The sequence below is a fragment of the Mycetomoellerius zeteki genome, unplaced genomic scaffold (assembly GCF_001594055.1).
Source record: "Mycetomoellerius zeteki isolate Tzet28-1 unplaced genomic scaffold, Tzet1.0 scaffold72, whole genome shotgun sequence".
In the NCBI taxonomy this organism is placed as follows: domain Eukaryota; kingdom Metazoa; phylum Arthropoda; class Insecta; order Hymenoptera; family Formicidae; genus Mycetomoellerius; species Mycetomoellerius zeteki.
Genome location: NW_017257742.1, coordinates 552,820 through 570,118, shown reverse-complemented (window position 1 = coordinate 570,118; position 17,299 = coordinate 552,820). Strand labels below are relative to the sequence as shown.

General features: G+C 31.4%; 1 protein-coding gene across 1 annotated transcript in view; it reads right to left on the bottom strand.

The window, feature by feature from the left end:
- Nucleotides 1-17,299, bottom strand: part of LOC108729294 (uncharacterized) — a 107,133-nt gene that overhangs the window by 71,633 nt on the left and 18,201 nt on the right. The gene's annotated exons all lie outside the window — the stretch shown is intronic.

Here is a 17,299-nt window from a genome sequence, read left to right as displayed (position 1 = left end):
AATAATATTCACCAGTATCTATATTTTCAACGATATGAAAACTCAGAAGATACAATTTAGAATTTGTAATGTCGCCGTACAGTTTCTTCTTATAAACAGATATTTTATTACGTTAATTGGGCAATGAATATTAATAATTAATAAGTAATATGTCTATCCTTGTAAACATAAATTTTTATTATAATTTAAGGTTTTCACAAATCTTCAAGTTTTATAACAAGATTTTGTATCTTATAGCAAAAATAATAATCTAATACATTATAATATCCTTCATAACGCTTAGGAATAAAAATATTTATTACATTTAATATTCGGTGTATATTTTACACAAGTCAGTACAGGTGGTACTTCGCAAATGCAATCTATACAATCGATGAAATGATCTGAAGATGGCTGTAGTCTGTCTCCAATGTGCATTAGCAAATTACCAAATACGCACATATCTGAAAAAAGGAATATCAAATGAATAAACATATTTTCTTGGAATATGATAAATATTAATAGTACGTCAATTATTTTATATAGCACACTTTTCTATATTCAGTAAATTGGATGCGCAATGAAGTGAGTTATATTTTGTAATTGGTTATCATTTTATAGGATCATAATATTAACATGCTACAGAAATTGATTTTGCGCAGTGCTCGTTATCCATATGCAATGTTTGTCGCAATTACCTCCTGTTTGACGCGATTCACAATACGGCTGTGTAATTAGTATCGCTTGACTGTTTAAATGCGTGTCAATACCTCATTTTATATACCTCACATATTCATATGATTACTAAATGGCAATCTATCGTGAAGTAAATTTTTTTTCTTAATATCGTGATCCATAAAATTAAAGGAAATATTAATAATGAATGAATTTAAACAAGTTAACAAGACAAAATATTAATTTCTTCAGCTTTGTTAAAGTACGCTAGTATTAATTTTATTTTTCATACAACCTAGATAATGCTCCAATTTTTCAAGTTATTAACGTGCTTTAAAATTCGAAATTGAATAACGATTCGAGTGATTACTTATAGAAACAATGTAATATAAATTGATAAAAAAAATATCGCTTACGTTTTAAAAGAATAATTAAAATATATATACGTATAACAAATTATACATTATTTCAATGTCATGCGAATGTATGTATATGTTCTAAATTTCTTAACAAATATATATATATATATATAATAGGAATAATTTTTTTATCAGATCGACGTAATGTTCCACGAATGCATATAGGATATTACAAAATAAATTTACGTTTAGAAATAAATACGAAACATACTAGTATAATTATCATCCATTGTAAAAGGTAATTTACGTTTAGAAATAACAACGTCGCCGGGAGTCTCTGAAAAATTCAACAGTCGTTATAAGAATAACACGGCAACGAAATGTGTACAGCATTCAAATTTCAAACTTACGGCATAACATCATCATATAACACGTGTTGTTTTCTGCGTAGTCATTAAAAACTGGAGCACAATTTCGACGAAAATGATCATCGTGACTAAATGCAGGGTGAAGACACGGGGAATGGTTAAGTTTGGTACAGAAAGGTGGAACATTTTTACCTAAAATTAGAAAATTCCAAGTTCTAATAGATATTACGTATATTACAACTTTGGGAATTATATAAGTTATTAACTGTTTGGTGTCACTTTCTACCATTTTGTTACTTATCTATCACATAGGTGTTGTATGAAAATATCTTGTAAAAATGAACATATAACAATACATACATATATTTTTTCAATCGAATCGTCAAATATTAAGGAACGATAACAAGCAAATATATTTTTATTAATAAAAAGGTTTCAGCGTATGAAGTGAAACAAATCTCTATAGAGACAATGGCTGCGTTCAGTAGAGAAAATTAATCAGTTAGCGCTTAGTGATTCTTCAATATAATTGGTTCCCACACTTAGATCCAGTGAAGAACTAAAGGCAAGAACCAATCATATTAAAGAATCACTAAGCGCTAACTGATTAGTTTTCTCTGCTGAACGCAACCAATGGTACCGAAAGATTAAAAAAAATGTAAATTTATTACATGGTAATAATTAACATTATTATTACCTTTGTACCCTGGTTGGCAGATGCAAATCAAATCGGGTTCTTCATCTACTTTGAAATCTTCACCATCAAGATACGTTTGACCGTTTACATCACAAATAGGTATAACGTCCAGGCTCAAAGCTAAAACATATAACAAGCATTACTTATACTTTACGATTATACTTTCTATAGTTTTATTTAATTATATATATATATATCATATATGTATATGCTTTCTTGAATTTTAATGAAAATAAGTTTTACATAATAATTAATTATTAAGTGTTGTGAATATACGAAATATATAATATAGTATATACATGTATATGCTTTTCAATTAAGAATGTACTTACGACAAATTTGTTTCGGACTTTTGCAACATCTTGTTGGGTTTTGTCGTACGTAACAACCTTCTTTTTTCTCTATCTGCTTGCATTGAATGGAGTTCGTGCAGTCAAACGCAGCACTATATGCAAAAAATTGCAGTTTAATCAAAAGATTTTAATGATCTATACATTTTCTATAAATTAGCTGTAATTGATTAAACATTTGATATTTTTACGTGATATCAAATACATTTTTTTATAAACTTTGCATTGTGAAATGATAGTTTATGGATGAAAAATTTAGATATACAAAGCAAATAAATGGCGTGTAATTGTTTGATAATCAAATTCAGAAATCCGTCAAGTAGCTATTACAAATAAAGACAAATCGCGTCAAATATAAAAATGTATAATATGATAATGTGTAATTTAAATTAAATAACATCATCTCGTCTGAAATATGAAATGCATAACAATAATAATTTTCGAAAAATTATTATTAATAAATAATTGATATAAAGAAAATATTCAGCTATTTTTATAAAAATATAAAATTGCATATTGTAAAATGTAAATGTTTTCTAAATATAAAATTGAACTTTTTTTATGGCACATATGACAAATAAGTTTAAAATTGTGATATGTGTGCATATGTGTATTGTTATTATTTTTTTAGCCTCTATTTTTATCTTCATATAATTTATTCTTCGTATATTTATAATATGGATTAACCTTGCTTGGTAGGTTATACATATAGGTTATATATATATATCTATTAATTATTAAAAATAATGCACCTGATTTTTTTTTGCGATGAAATAATTTAATTTATTTATTTCGATATCATACTTACATTTGATCCTGGGTATGAAATGCAGGTCTGCACATGCATGAGATATCACAAACATTTGCGTCTTCAGCGTTAAGAAATTGTTCGGTCTTATATATACGACCGTTGATGTAACATTTGTTCTTAGATCTTTGTTTGATATGGGTACAGTTGAATCTTTTCGGGCAATTGTTCTTCTCATTGTTGTATATTGGCGTGCACCCGAGATCCTTGTAATACGTCAATGGACCCAGGCATTTAGATGTGTCTTTACGATAAAGAAAATATCGAAAAATTGTTAACAATTATAAACGAGTGAAATTAATTCGAATCACGTAGGTTTTCTATTTTTTTCTATTACTAATTATGTTATCAGTTTATCGATGTAATATTTGGCTAATTTTATATGGAAGTGTTAAAAATAGTTAAAACATAATGACTCAAGCGATAGAAAATGAGATATTGATTTTTCTTTACGATTTACCTTGGTCAGCTGCGACAACGGCGGCGACGAACGCCACGTAGACGCACAATTGAACACAAACACGTGTGCTTCCCATGATCGAACACGTAAATACGTTATAAACTGCGTGTTCGCGCATTACATTACTTACACTACCGATTCGAGAAAGGTTGCGGGGGTGTGAAGAAACATACGTGAGAAGTTTAAAAATAAATATATGAAAGGAGTCTAAATAGAAAGCATAATATAGAAGAATACAAATGTTGTATACAATCCATATAAATATTTAGTATATTATAATCATATATGTTTTGATCAGTACAAAGAACAGTGCAAAATATCTTCGTCTTTAATATCTGTAATTTTAAAACTTTTCATTAAGCGCAATTGCGTATTGAATATTTAGTTGCAATAAAATTCTTGTATTATTGTAATTAATGCGCCATTTATAAAGAATTAATTAACTTCGATGTCTTAATTACATTGACGATTTTGTAGGCAAACCAAATCCTATTTAAAGTTATTCATCTAAAACTAATACGTACTGGAAATCGTTTGCTTTGCCAAACAAGAATACATGTTTAAATAAAAAGGCGATTTTTACATACGATAACAATTATGCTACATAGTTTCCGTACATATATGCTAATATTTTTAATCTTTATTTTAAAGATTAAAAATTCACATTTTATATTTACACATATTGGAATTAACTTTCAGATTTCAGCTGTAGTTGGAACGCTTGTTTTTTATGTTAATAGAGAACGCGCGAATTTTTCCGCGAACTAGCAAGAAACTAATAAGAAATCAATATTTTACAAGAATTTATCATATAATACATTATTCTTTTGCATATCGTTGATTGTGAATCTCTCCTGCAAATGTTGTCAGTTAATTTATGATGAAGAATCAACAAATTGATATTGGTTAAACAATTTATATATATACGTACAAAAAAGTTGTTATATATGATACATTTATGTCTATAATTATAGTTGCAATAATAACTACGAGAGAGAGAGATAACTACAAGAGATAGTTGTCAAAGCTAATCGCAAAATTCATGTTATAATATCTTCATGTATAAAACGCATATACATCGGTGCAAATAATCTTTCTACGAGACGTACATTCGGATGAGCTGTACTTAGTGGTAATAAATCACAATTACTAGGAACAGTTAGCATGATCTTGAATCGTTGCAAGTTGAAAACTATTTCTCGGTAAAACATTATATATTTTATCACATAAAGAATATTCACCAGGAGTCTTGCAACAGTTTTTGCAAATTTTGTTGTACCTGTATAATCGTGCATCGTTTGCATTTATTTATTGATTTTATTGTGCTGTATTTATTGTGCTTCATTTATTTAAAGTATTAAAACTAAACGATTATAAATACTAATCGGGCTCTTGAAATTAAAAATAAAATTACAATAATAACGGGCAATGACAGCATTAATACAGCGCGGAAATTGGTGCGCAAATTATATATAAAAAACTTTTTTCAAATGATATTCAATATTATATTTATCTAACAAATTTACTTGAACGTTTCGGTTTTTCTTCAAACCATCTTCAGCAAGTTGTGAATGTTTTAGTCGATGTCTTGGTAACATATAATTCGTCAATGTTGGAAGGTAAATTATCGTCGAAGACTTAACTTATAGTCCGCATATATTGGAGAATCATTTTACGTGAGACCGTCCCTTTGTATGGATAGGAAATTGTCAAAAATTGCTTCTTCGCTGTTAAGCCAAATGACTAAGCCTCAGTCCCTACAGAGTACAATCATTCCAAGCGTAACATGTCAAATTTATAAAATTGAATTAAGGATACAATAAATCTAATATAATATGAGATATAAAAGAATAAAGATTAAATTAAATGTGTTAATCCGGATGGAAGTCAGACAGGTAATGCTCTCTCATTGCCCGTCATTATTGTTATTTTATTATTAAAACTAACATTGAATCGCAAATCTAACATAATTATCCCAAAATAAGTCATTGTGTTTAATAATTTTTTTATTTGGTAAACGTAGCTATCCTTTTTGCATATAAAATAAATTGAAAACTTTATCTTGGTACAGATGAAAAAACACATTTTTCATTTCATCTTTAACAAAGTTGTCTGCAGACTATTAATATATAGTAGAATTAATTGTTTGTAGACATTCTGAAAGTGTAAATGATTTCGCGCAATCGATTCGTAGATAATTACGTTAATCATTCAGAATCTTAGAAAATAAATAATCTTTAGCAACGGTTTAAAATAAAGATTGTATATGCCATTACGTAAGTTAAATAATTAAGAAAATGACAGTAACGCTTCCATCGAGAAATATACATATACTTTAGATGAATCATACTATCTGGACCGAATATCGTAATATCTTTAATATATTATCATTTTGTCGGAAAGCACTTACTGAGACAAGAATTAATGGCGCAAACGTGATCTCGCATACGCTAAGATAATAATTAATCGCGAATAAACGTGCGAAATCGAACGTGTCAAATGAATTATAGGTAAAATAATTTTACGATAAAATGTTGCTAGTCTCCTCTGAGATATTTCATCTTGGCAAAATGTTTATCATGATGCAGCGCGATAGCGTTTAAATAAGTCTTGAGTACAAATTAGGAAAGGCAACGGACAGACGAAGTTTCCTGAGATTTTGAGGGAATGATCCACGGAGGATCACGGTATTAATTCTCCATTCGAAGTGACACTCGAGACGTAACACCGTTAAACGCGTTACCGCGTCAGCCGTATGGTACCACGTAAATCACTGGCGGGAGTACTCCCAGAACCAGCTCATAACTGCGAATTTACTACACGCTGCCCGTCAGTACGTTACTCGTACCTCGGGCTGAATGTTCGCCATTACACTCGGTTACAACGGGTTGGCCGATGTAAGCCGAATAAGTTCACCCGCTTGGGAAACTGATTTATCGCGTTCGAGGGATTGGGTCATTAGTCTTATCCCCGTAACTAATGACTCAATCTCGGTCAGCCCCCTCGACTGCGAATTTATCGATCTACAGATCGTACGATTGAACTGAATATTTCCATGGCGGCGGTCGACTCGAGCGAATGTAAATCCGTGTGAGGAGCTCGAATCAGCAAGAATCTTATCGCGAATGCGCAGTTCTCTCATTTCGAATGGCTCGTTGATCCATTAAAAATTAATTCGTATAAATATCGGATTAATTATTATAATTCTTTTAATTATGAAATGACCGATATTTTCGTCGAATCTCATTTTTTAAATTATATATATATATATAACTAAATTATGATTTTTTTAATAGATGCCATTAATTGATTAAGTACACAGAAAGAATAATTTTGTTAAAATATCTAAAATTTCACTGAATATATAGAAAATAATTTTATTGGACTATCAAAGTAATTTTATTAGGAATTCATACCGATTGCTAGAATGTCAAAATTTTTTGACATAATTATTATATAAAATTATTTGAAAACATAATTATTTCGATGGTTTAACAAAATTATTTTCAGATCTGTAGATTTGTGTGATTTAGCAATTGTTTTATCCGTGTAAGACCAATAGAGCGGCAATCGTTTTCCGGTAGAAATTAGATAAAATTTAGATGAAATAAATTTAATCAAAATATATTTATATATATCAGCTAATTTACGGTATTTAATTAATTAATTTAATTTACGCTAGTCAAAAATAGTGGAATTAATAACACACGCTTTGAAATAAAAAAAAAACTATTAAATTAAAGCCAATTGTTTACGTTCGCTATCGCGGATTAGATAAGATAATTTTTATGTGTTTTTCGCTGATATTTTAACATTTCGTACACAAAGTTAATGTTTAAGTGAACTTCGAACGAAATTTAATATCACACGATGCTTCACGTATACTTGCGCACTGAAAAGGTAAAGCGAGAGGACTTAATGTTCTTCATTACTTTAGTTCACTTTACGAACGTGAAGCAACTGTAATTCAGTCTTTATTAACACGACATAGCTCCTGAGTTTGTACATTTATTAGTAATTTGATACATCTTATTCTCGGTGTTGGCGAGATAATTAATTACCAGTTAAAGAATGACATAATTTTCATCTAGTAATGCTATATTCCAAGAAAAGACAAATGGTAATTAACGAAACATTAATTAGAACTTGCGAGAGACGTGTATAATAAATTATATGTATATTACATTCAGTGTACTTAGTTACGTATAAAATAAAAACCTGTAATTTATTTGATTAAATCCGTAACAGTTTTTAATATAGATAAAATAGATATTTAAATTGTGGATAAAAATAAGCGTATGTTTCTTTCTTAAATCAATTGTGTCAGAAGTAGAAAAAGAAAAAGTACAATCTGCTAAAAACTAAGAAATATGTCAAAAAGCTTGAATGGTAAGAAATCAAAGATGGAGAATAGAGTAGAAGGATTTGTTGATATTTAATGTCAAAAGTAATATCACATTTAATATAAGTGGAGAGGAAGCAAAACAGATATACTAGTAAATGCACGCTGTTCCGATAAAAAGATAAAAATAAAGCAAAGCGTACACGAACTGAAATATGCACGAGATGATGAAACTTGAAGATGTCTGTCGGCATCTCGAAGCTTTCAATGTTGAGAATTTTGCGAATGGTACGATCTCATTTTCGCATGAATGCTTTCAAATCATCATCTATTGAAGTTTCTATCAGTTGCAAGTATTCGTAACGATTTATTGCACATGTAGAAAAAAAGTGTACGCATTTAAACTCATTTCAATTATTCAGCGGAGAGTTTCTCGCTTTGAGCGTTCGTAAATAAAAGAACTGTATTAAATTGTAAATTAAACAATTTAATTATGATATAATTAATATCACAATTAAATATGTTGAATATGTCTTTATGATTCACAGAAAAACGATAAATGAGACTTGTGCAAATAATATGTTTGAATTACAAAGTAGAAATCGAAATTTTTTTATTTCAAACATTTATTGACGTGGAAAAAATTTGATAACGGTTATATGACAGATAAAATATGAATGAAGACGAAATTATTTATTGGTTCAGTCACGTAGAATTTTCACAGATTACATGATTTGGCTAAACCATATAATCCTGTAGCGCGATAAGCACGATAAAGCCAACATTGCTTTTATTAAACTAACCAGTTGGAATCATATATCGTAACGTGAGTTTCGCTTTTGTTTCATATCACTGAAAAAAATGCATGTAATTTTACATGGAAATTACATGTTCATGACTGGAAAATTGCCTAAATATGATTGGAAATTTACAATTTCCAGTAAATTTTCAAGCATATTTATGTAATTTAGATAATTTTCTAGTCATATACATGTAATTTCCATGTAAAATTACATGCATTTTTTTCAGTGTATATCCACGTATAATATAAATATTTACAAAATGGAGAAGAACATTATGTTATTTTCCTTTGACATGTATAACATCTATTATCGCAAATCTAGACGGAAATTCGGAGTATACCGTCCCATGTTATCCTGCGCTTTTCGAAAAGCCATGATACTTTAGAATATTGTACGCCATAACTGGTCGTGGTTACGGCCAGAACGAGGGCAACTAACATAAATTTGGTCAACTTAACGCTGCAACACTTTACGATAACTCTCTTAGTTAGTACCGTTCTCCTCCCCCCCTCCTCAGCCGTTCTCCTCCCCCCCTCCTCAGCCGTTCTCTTCCCTGATACCTCGACGAGGCAGCACAGCTTCCGGGAACTTGCGAAATTCTATGGTAAGCACTGCACAAATTCTCGGGGACGATATCATGCTGTAAAGAAGTTCAAGTCGACGTTATCATTATATACTTGCATACAGACGTAATCGCAGACGTGTGAAAGTTGGAATGATAGAGGAACAATCCTTCAGCTGTCATTCGCCGAATGGAAAAGCTTTATTTTTGTTCCAATGAATCTTTGTTTTATCTCACAGTCTGCCTTTACGTAATCACGTCGGATTGCAATTAGTAATTCAACACAGTTGGATATTTATTACGTAGATCGATAATGAGACGTTTTTTACATAACGTATAAAAATGCAGTAATTATATATAAACGTTTTATTATAATTACAAACTTATGACTACAAGAGTTAATTGACAATTAATACAGTTTGCATATTTTAAGAGTAATAAAATTTACATATTTTAAAAGTATCATTATTATAGTTTTAAATTTTCAAATAATGCATATTTGATGTTACTAAAATTGTAGGTTTGATGCATTACCTCTTTTAAAAAATAAATACATTAAAATCAACAATTTTAATATTACATAGTAATTGAAATTCTGTAAAATCTATGTATTCTTTTATAATACGCTCGTAAATCTCTGTTTGGGCGAATGAAATATTTAATTAAAAATTATACATTTTTCAATTTATCAACTTTAACATTATTAATTATTAATATATTAATAGTTAATATTTTAATGATTAATAACGTTAAATTTGGCAATTTGAAAAACATACAATTTTAATTTAAAGATTCGACTCGCCCAAGCAGAATCGAGCACGAGCATGTAAGAATACATAGATTTTTCAGCTACAATGTTTGCGTCTGACAACTAAATGGAAAATTGCATGTATGCTGTTGAAGACACTCTAAAAGTTAGCATGGAGTCGACGTGAGTACAAGCTTAAGCCTTTGTCTGGGCCAACAGCCGTCAGGTTAGACCGAAAAGAAGAGCAGCGGCTTACGGACGCTGCCGACGGAAGCAAACGCGAAAACTAAAAGCCCCGCAAAACCACGCGCACGAAGTAGAACAAATTTGCCTTCGGCTTCGAATGAAGTAAAACGATTTTTTCCGCCGGAAACGCACGCGTATAGTGCTACGTTGATGCTACGTCGCGATTATGTTAAAAAAAATACAATGATATATTTTCGAGAATTGGTGGGAAAAATTTATACTGATACTCATCGGTTAACAATTGCCTTCAAACGATAACGCGAAAGCGCATTTAACATTGTTGCATACTTACGTAAGGAGTAAAACGTGGTTGCACTACTGCAATATAATGTGCTGATCATTCAGAATTCTTTGCACAGGTAATTATTATTTTGAGAAAAAAGTTGCGCATATCAAAATTATATCAGCAATTTACTTGAAGTAACGTGATTCTTGTTTTCCCATTTCGTTCAACGGGACGGCAACATAGATACTACGATTGTATTATGAAAAATTTAACAGCTCAGTTATTTCCATCTCCCTGCGTATTTATATACGCAATTCTTTCTTCAAAAAATTCAAGGAGTATTATTATATAAGGAAATAGCATCGTTATTAGGCTAACATAATATTTTTAAACAAACTGCGTTTCTTCTCGACATCACAAATTCATTGCATAATTTATTCATTGTTTAGCAATTTCCTATTCATTTTAGAAGATATTCATTATTGTGATATCAGACGTAGTTGGTTGATATCAATAACGTCGGATTTCTACTTTATTAACATTGAACCTCGTAGGTGCCTATGGATTAATTGAAAGCTGTATATGTGGAGAGAGGAGAGAAACATTCCGTAATACCCCGCATATCTAGCGGGAGGTATTTAGTGGCGCATCGGTGCTGAAACATAGAAGATGCTGCGGATCATCTCCCACCTCTATTATCAATATCTCGAGATATTTGCAAGAGCTGTGTACTAAGGGGTCTGCGGCGGCAGAGGCTTTGGCGGATTTACGGGACCGCTTTTCGAAGTTCATCCGTTAATGACCAGATCTTACTCTCTCAGTCGGTAGGGGTATAACTTAGCTCGCGAATAGATATATTCCAAGCCCCTCTATTCGTGGCTGGCTCAATTAATGACACGTTGAAGCGATATTGTCACAACCTCCAGTTCCACGAAACCTCTCTCGCGACCACGCCCCGCGCTATCATCATCGACCGACGTCTCAACAAGTTTGACGAAAGGTGAAACGATAACTGAAACCGTCTGCATTTTCGAAAATCTAGTACATTCATTGAATAATCTCATTGAGGACAAGAATTCACTTTTTATTTGTAACAACATGGCCTTTCGCTTTCAGCATCCCTACACTGAAAAAAAAAATTTTCGTATTTGTGACTACTGACTATTATAATAATGGTTGTTATTACTACAATGTCAGTAATAATAATACATGTATAATTTTATCAACAAATAAATATACCTAATATGATTATAAATTATAGTTATTGTTATCATAAAAATATGATTTCGATTATTATAATTTAACTATAATTTATAGTCATTTTCTGGAACAACCATAAAAAATATTGTTGGCCCAAAAATAATTATAAAATATAGTTAAATTATAATTGGATTAATCATTAATAGAAATAATAATTATAATTTATAATCACTTTCCAGTGCCAACTATATAAATACATTTGTTGATAGAACTATATGGTTGGTATTAATAACATTATAGCAGTAACAACCATAGTAACATGTTATAGTCACAAATATAAAAAAAACAAATTATTTTTCTCTCAATGCAGTAGATGTATGTATTTTTCCTGAAGAAAAAGATTTGATAATATTTTGATATTTACCACTAATGATCTGTATAACTTAATTACTTTATTAAATGCAAAATAAGTTACGAAACAGTTTGTTTTGCAATTGTTACATTTCGCATATTTTGCGAAATTTTTTCTAACAGTATCCAATATTTGATTTTTCTTCCAATTATGTAAACTCTTTCGTCTTGATTCTTATCGAAGATAGAGCGAAAATTTTACAATAAGTACGCTCGTCGGTAATGAGTTAATTACGTTATTTGAATTAGCAATTAAAAAACAGATTTTTCCGCCAACTCCGCAGCTACCACATCTCTTTTTTCGCGAACGAAGTTAGCTTCGCGGGCCAAGTTAATTACAAGTTACGAAATTAGAACTTTACCGCCTGTTCCCGGATCCCAGGACGCAAATTAATCCAACAGGACAGGAATACAAGAAAAAGAATATAAGCGGATCCTATTAAAAATATCCTTTTAATAACGATTGTATTGGAACAACACAATTTGAAAATTAAAACTCCAGATATTTCTCATACAACAAGGGCTTTTGCTTCTTTTTATACATTTATTTCATATATGCAAAATGTACTGTTCTACTCATAGGACGAGCATAGAATGCAAAGATTGAATATTCAAAGCATTAGGATTAATTGGTAGATTTTTCCCAATTGAAACTGCCGTAATATCTTTTTTATGCGAAAAATTTCCATCTCGCTGTCAGGATTAAAGGAAGTATTACCATATATCCACACAAGAATAGAATTCTGAAATTAAAAGTAAGTTTTTCTATGTGGTGCGGTAGAAAATAATAAACTTAGCTCGGTACTCTTTTGAAGTTCACTCTTCATTCACACTTATTCGTATTCAACTTGCTACATTTATGACTTCCGCTAAAAGTTTCAGTATAAAGGATGAATAATGTATTTCGTATTCTCTGAACGGCAATACATACTGTATTTTATTTTCCAAAACAATACTTTGCTGAAGAAACAGTACATCGGGATAAGGGTGCGCTTTGCAAAGAGATACATCAAAGAGCAAAAGAGATCTTTCTCACAAAAAGACGGATATCATATTTGAAAAAGAGTTGAGAGAAAGAGAGAGAGAGAGAGAGAGAGAGAGAGAGAGCAATGTAATAAAAAGGTATGCTTAATGGCCCATTAGGAAAGCCATAAAAAAGATTAAAGTTAAAGTGCCATTATGCAAAATTGTATTGCTCTCTGACTTTCTGTTCTCCATCACACGTGTATCTATGCGCATCGCGCGCATCAGCGACGTGCACATGCAAATGTAACGTGGCAAACTTCGCGTTTGCGTACCGTTGGTAATATGCGGCGAAAAGTACCTGAAGGTAATTTAAATTAGGAAGATATTTCGCTGACTATAACACAGCTGCCGTGTCGTTTGTTTTTCGTAAATTATGCCCCTAAATTATTCCAGAGATCGTACTTCTCTGCGCTTCGAAAACTGTGAATATCGCGGTAGCAAATATACACACAGGGTGGCTAAATAAGATGCAACTAATATTTAAGTAACGCATGATTCATTTTTTATCGGTAACGTGGTTTCTCGCGCGCGGTAAACGCAAGAGGATATTTAAGTCTTGAGATTATATATGAAGAATGACATTTAATACAGTAAAATATTTTTATTTCTAAATAATACTTGACGATGTTTAACAATAACATATACTAATTTAAAAATTTTCCACAGTGGCTATATTCATATAATGAATGAATAATGCTTGAATCAATCAAGAGCAAAAAAAAATTTTAATAGTTTTGAGTCAATTTAAGCAGCATTTCAAAATAATATTTTTATTATTGAGAAAAATTTCTTGTTAAAAATGAACCAGTAGATTCTGATTAAATCAATCAGAATTCCGTCATTATGATTAGACGTCTGATTATCTCGGCCGGAATTCTAATTGAGATAATTAAAATCTACTGGTTTGTTCATTTTCAACCAGAAATTTTTCCCAGTGTACAAAAAAGAGCTGTTATCACAAAACAGTCACGTAAACTTTTGTGTATGTTTTGTTATGTTTAAGTCATTTTTAGATCGAATTGTATGTGATTTTAGCCACCCTATATTGCAGGTGGGCTGCAAACGAGGGCGTTGTTTACGGCCGGTGTGGAAGCGTAATTGAGTGCGCTTAATAAATAAACAAGCTCGTGCTCGGATACGCATCCACGGGATGCACAGGGAGGTGAGATGCAAAAAATGAATTCATTTTTCAGGGAATGTTGGTCGGCTCGGGAAATATATTGTCGCGACATTCCACTCGAATCGCGAAAGTACGCGTGAAAAAGCTGCACGCGTGAAAAGAATAATCGACATTGCGTTTAATTGATTTTTTTTTCTGATCGACACAGAAAGAAATTATTATTTGCGACAGACACAGAATTAGAGACAGAACGAAGCATCATATTTTTCTAAGTATTTTATAATCTAAAAAGGAGCAATAAAAGGAATGGTTTAATGAAGAACTGTGGAAGTACAACTCGGTTCGATTGCAAAAAAAAATCAAAGTAGGAAACTTGGGACAATGGAGGAACTGAATCCGTTCGCGTCCCTCCTTCAAGAAACGAATCTTGATTAATAGCGCAAGTTTGCGTCACCATGTCCCACGTCGGCCATGTTCGGAATGCATAATGGGTGGAATACATTAAAATTTAACCTCGCGGGCGAACCCAAGAGAAGGATCTTTCTCTCTCCCTTTGTCTCTCTTTCTCTTTCTCTCTCTCTTCTTCTCTTTCTCTTCCTTTCTCTTCGTAACAGCGTCATTCTAAATGTGGAAAATAACATCGTTCTTCTCGCAATTAGTGTGGCGTCTTTGATCGATGATGGCAATCCTTAGGTCGGTCCTCGTCGAATGCACGCGAGAAGTGCATCGGCTGCACACACCGATCATTAGGGAAACCCAAGAAAAATCTTCATGGCAAACCGTAAACGGTACATGAATACAACATTAGTCACGATCTTTCGTTAACGGCCGATTCTTTGAATAAAGCCGTTTGCCACCAGATCTTTTTTCAGTCACTGATATCTTCATCCTTATCGCATTAATTGAAAATAATAAGAATGAGGATTCTTAATTGTTCTTCCTTCATATCTTATCCAATAGAAAAGAAGTGCGGTAGAATTCATCTTGCATTGAATGTAATTACGAATTATATAATGTATCTATTTGAATCTTTCCTTAAGCAATAATAATATCGGATAATGTAAATATTTTACACTAATATAGATAACAAGATAATAGTATATGAAATATAAATATTAATCGATTCTACAAAGAAAATATTCATTTTGTTTGAAGTATTAATTATTCATATATCTTCGATATCTTTAATAATAATAATGTAAAAGTTATGATTTTGACAGCTTTATATTCTCAGTACTTAGAAACCGCTTTATTCTTTTAAAGCACGATAAAATCCTTTCTGCATATTCAGTCGATTTAGTTTACTGCAAGAAAGGAATTTTTTCCAAACGTATAAAGCATGTAGTTAACCTTCACTCTTTACATTTTTTTCCGTGTTTCGTCGAGAGTGAGTATATTACGTAAAACACAAGCTTCCCGCCAGTGGAAAAATGTCTAAAAATAATTACTATCTAAAAATATCATAATACGTACGCGCTTGGAAATAACAAACAACGATGAAAATAAAAGTTAATATTAACTCTGAATGATATAGTTCTATTTATGAATTTTTGTTTTCGCTTTGATGGCGAGACAAATTCGTATGACACCATGTATTAGCACGTTTAATACCGTCTGCAATTTCTAGTTGAAACACGAGCCACGCAGCAATTTCAGCACAAATTACCGCGTTTTAATGGCTCCCAGTTGATCCTTTAAACACTTTCGTGCTATATAGCATTAAGTAGCTTAATAATTAACTCCTGTATAGAACTTGCTTTGCAGGAAAATTCATCGCGAATTAATTGAAAAATAATATCCTTGTGTACTTGCATCATTTGTCTGTGTCGTTCAACTATTTAATATTCATTATGAAACAATTCGCTCATTAACGTATTAAATTCACATTAGGCAAAATATCAGCGTAAGTTAATACCTAATAGAGTTAATCTTTGCTTCTATTAACATTTGGTACACACTTTGCAATAATTTTATTTATCTGAGACAATATTTTCACAATAAATTCGTAAAATTTTAAGATTCTCATTAACATCAGAACATTATTAATATTTTTGAAAAGATGCTTATTAGTATAAAAAATTATTAGATTACTTTTCAATGTAAGTGATATTATTAGTTCTGCTCATAATTGCAGTTCAAGACCGAAAAAGATTTCGGCGTTCGGTTTGCAAAATCAGATATGTATTTCTGTTCACACAGAAATATTTAAGCATCAAGATTCGCTTTGACCAAATATAGGATTTCTTTTATTTAATCAGTTTTATTTATCTTGTTTTTCTAGGAACAGTAAGTATTCATTAATTAAGAGAATAATAAAAAGATTTTGATGTGTACTTACGGTTCGCTTATGTTAATTTTGCGAGAAATTTCAAGGTGGGTGAGTAATCTAAAAACCGGATCGACAGGACGACTGTCACGGTCGCACATTAATGATTTTCGTCTATTTTACATAAGAATATACTTTGTGCGATATCGCGAAAATCATCTCGACCTCGCCTTGACCTGATTTCTGCATCTCGAGGCGATCTCATGTCGACCAGTTACTGACTCATCCTTCGTTTACTCTGGTACTCAAATTGACTTTTCGCGCTTTGTTAAGCAAAATTACACCGTTCAAATCCAGCCCCACGACCAGAGATATTTATTCGCGCATTAACGAGCCATACCCGGTGGGAGAAGTTGCGCAAATTGCGATATCGGTGCGTTTTGCACCCCTCGAATAATCAGCAATGTATATCTGCGATAATCATAATATAATAATGTAAATTAAATCTCTCCATGTAATATTACGTGGCAATAGAGTTTCAAAATGGGATAATTTCCGCGCGTTCAATTTTCGATATCACCGATGAAGGGAAAATGTATCGCAAGTCAGTTTTCCGATCTTCATCGCTGCGAATAGATATATGGAGGCTATTT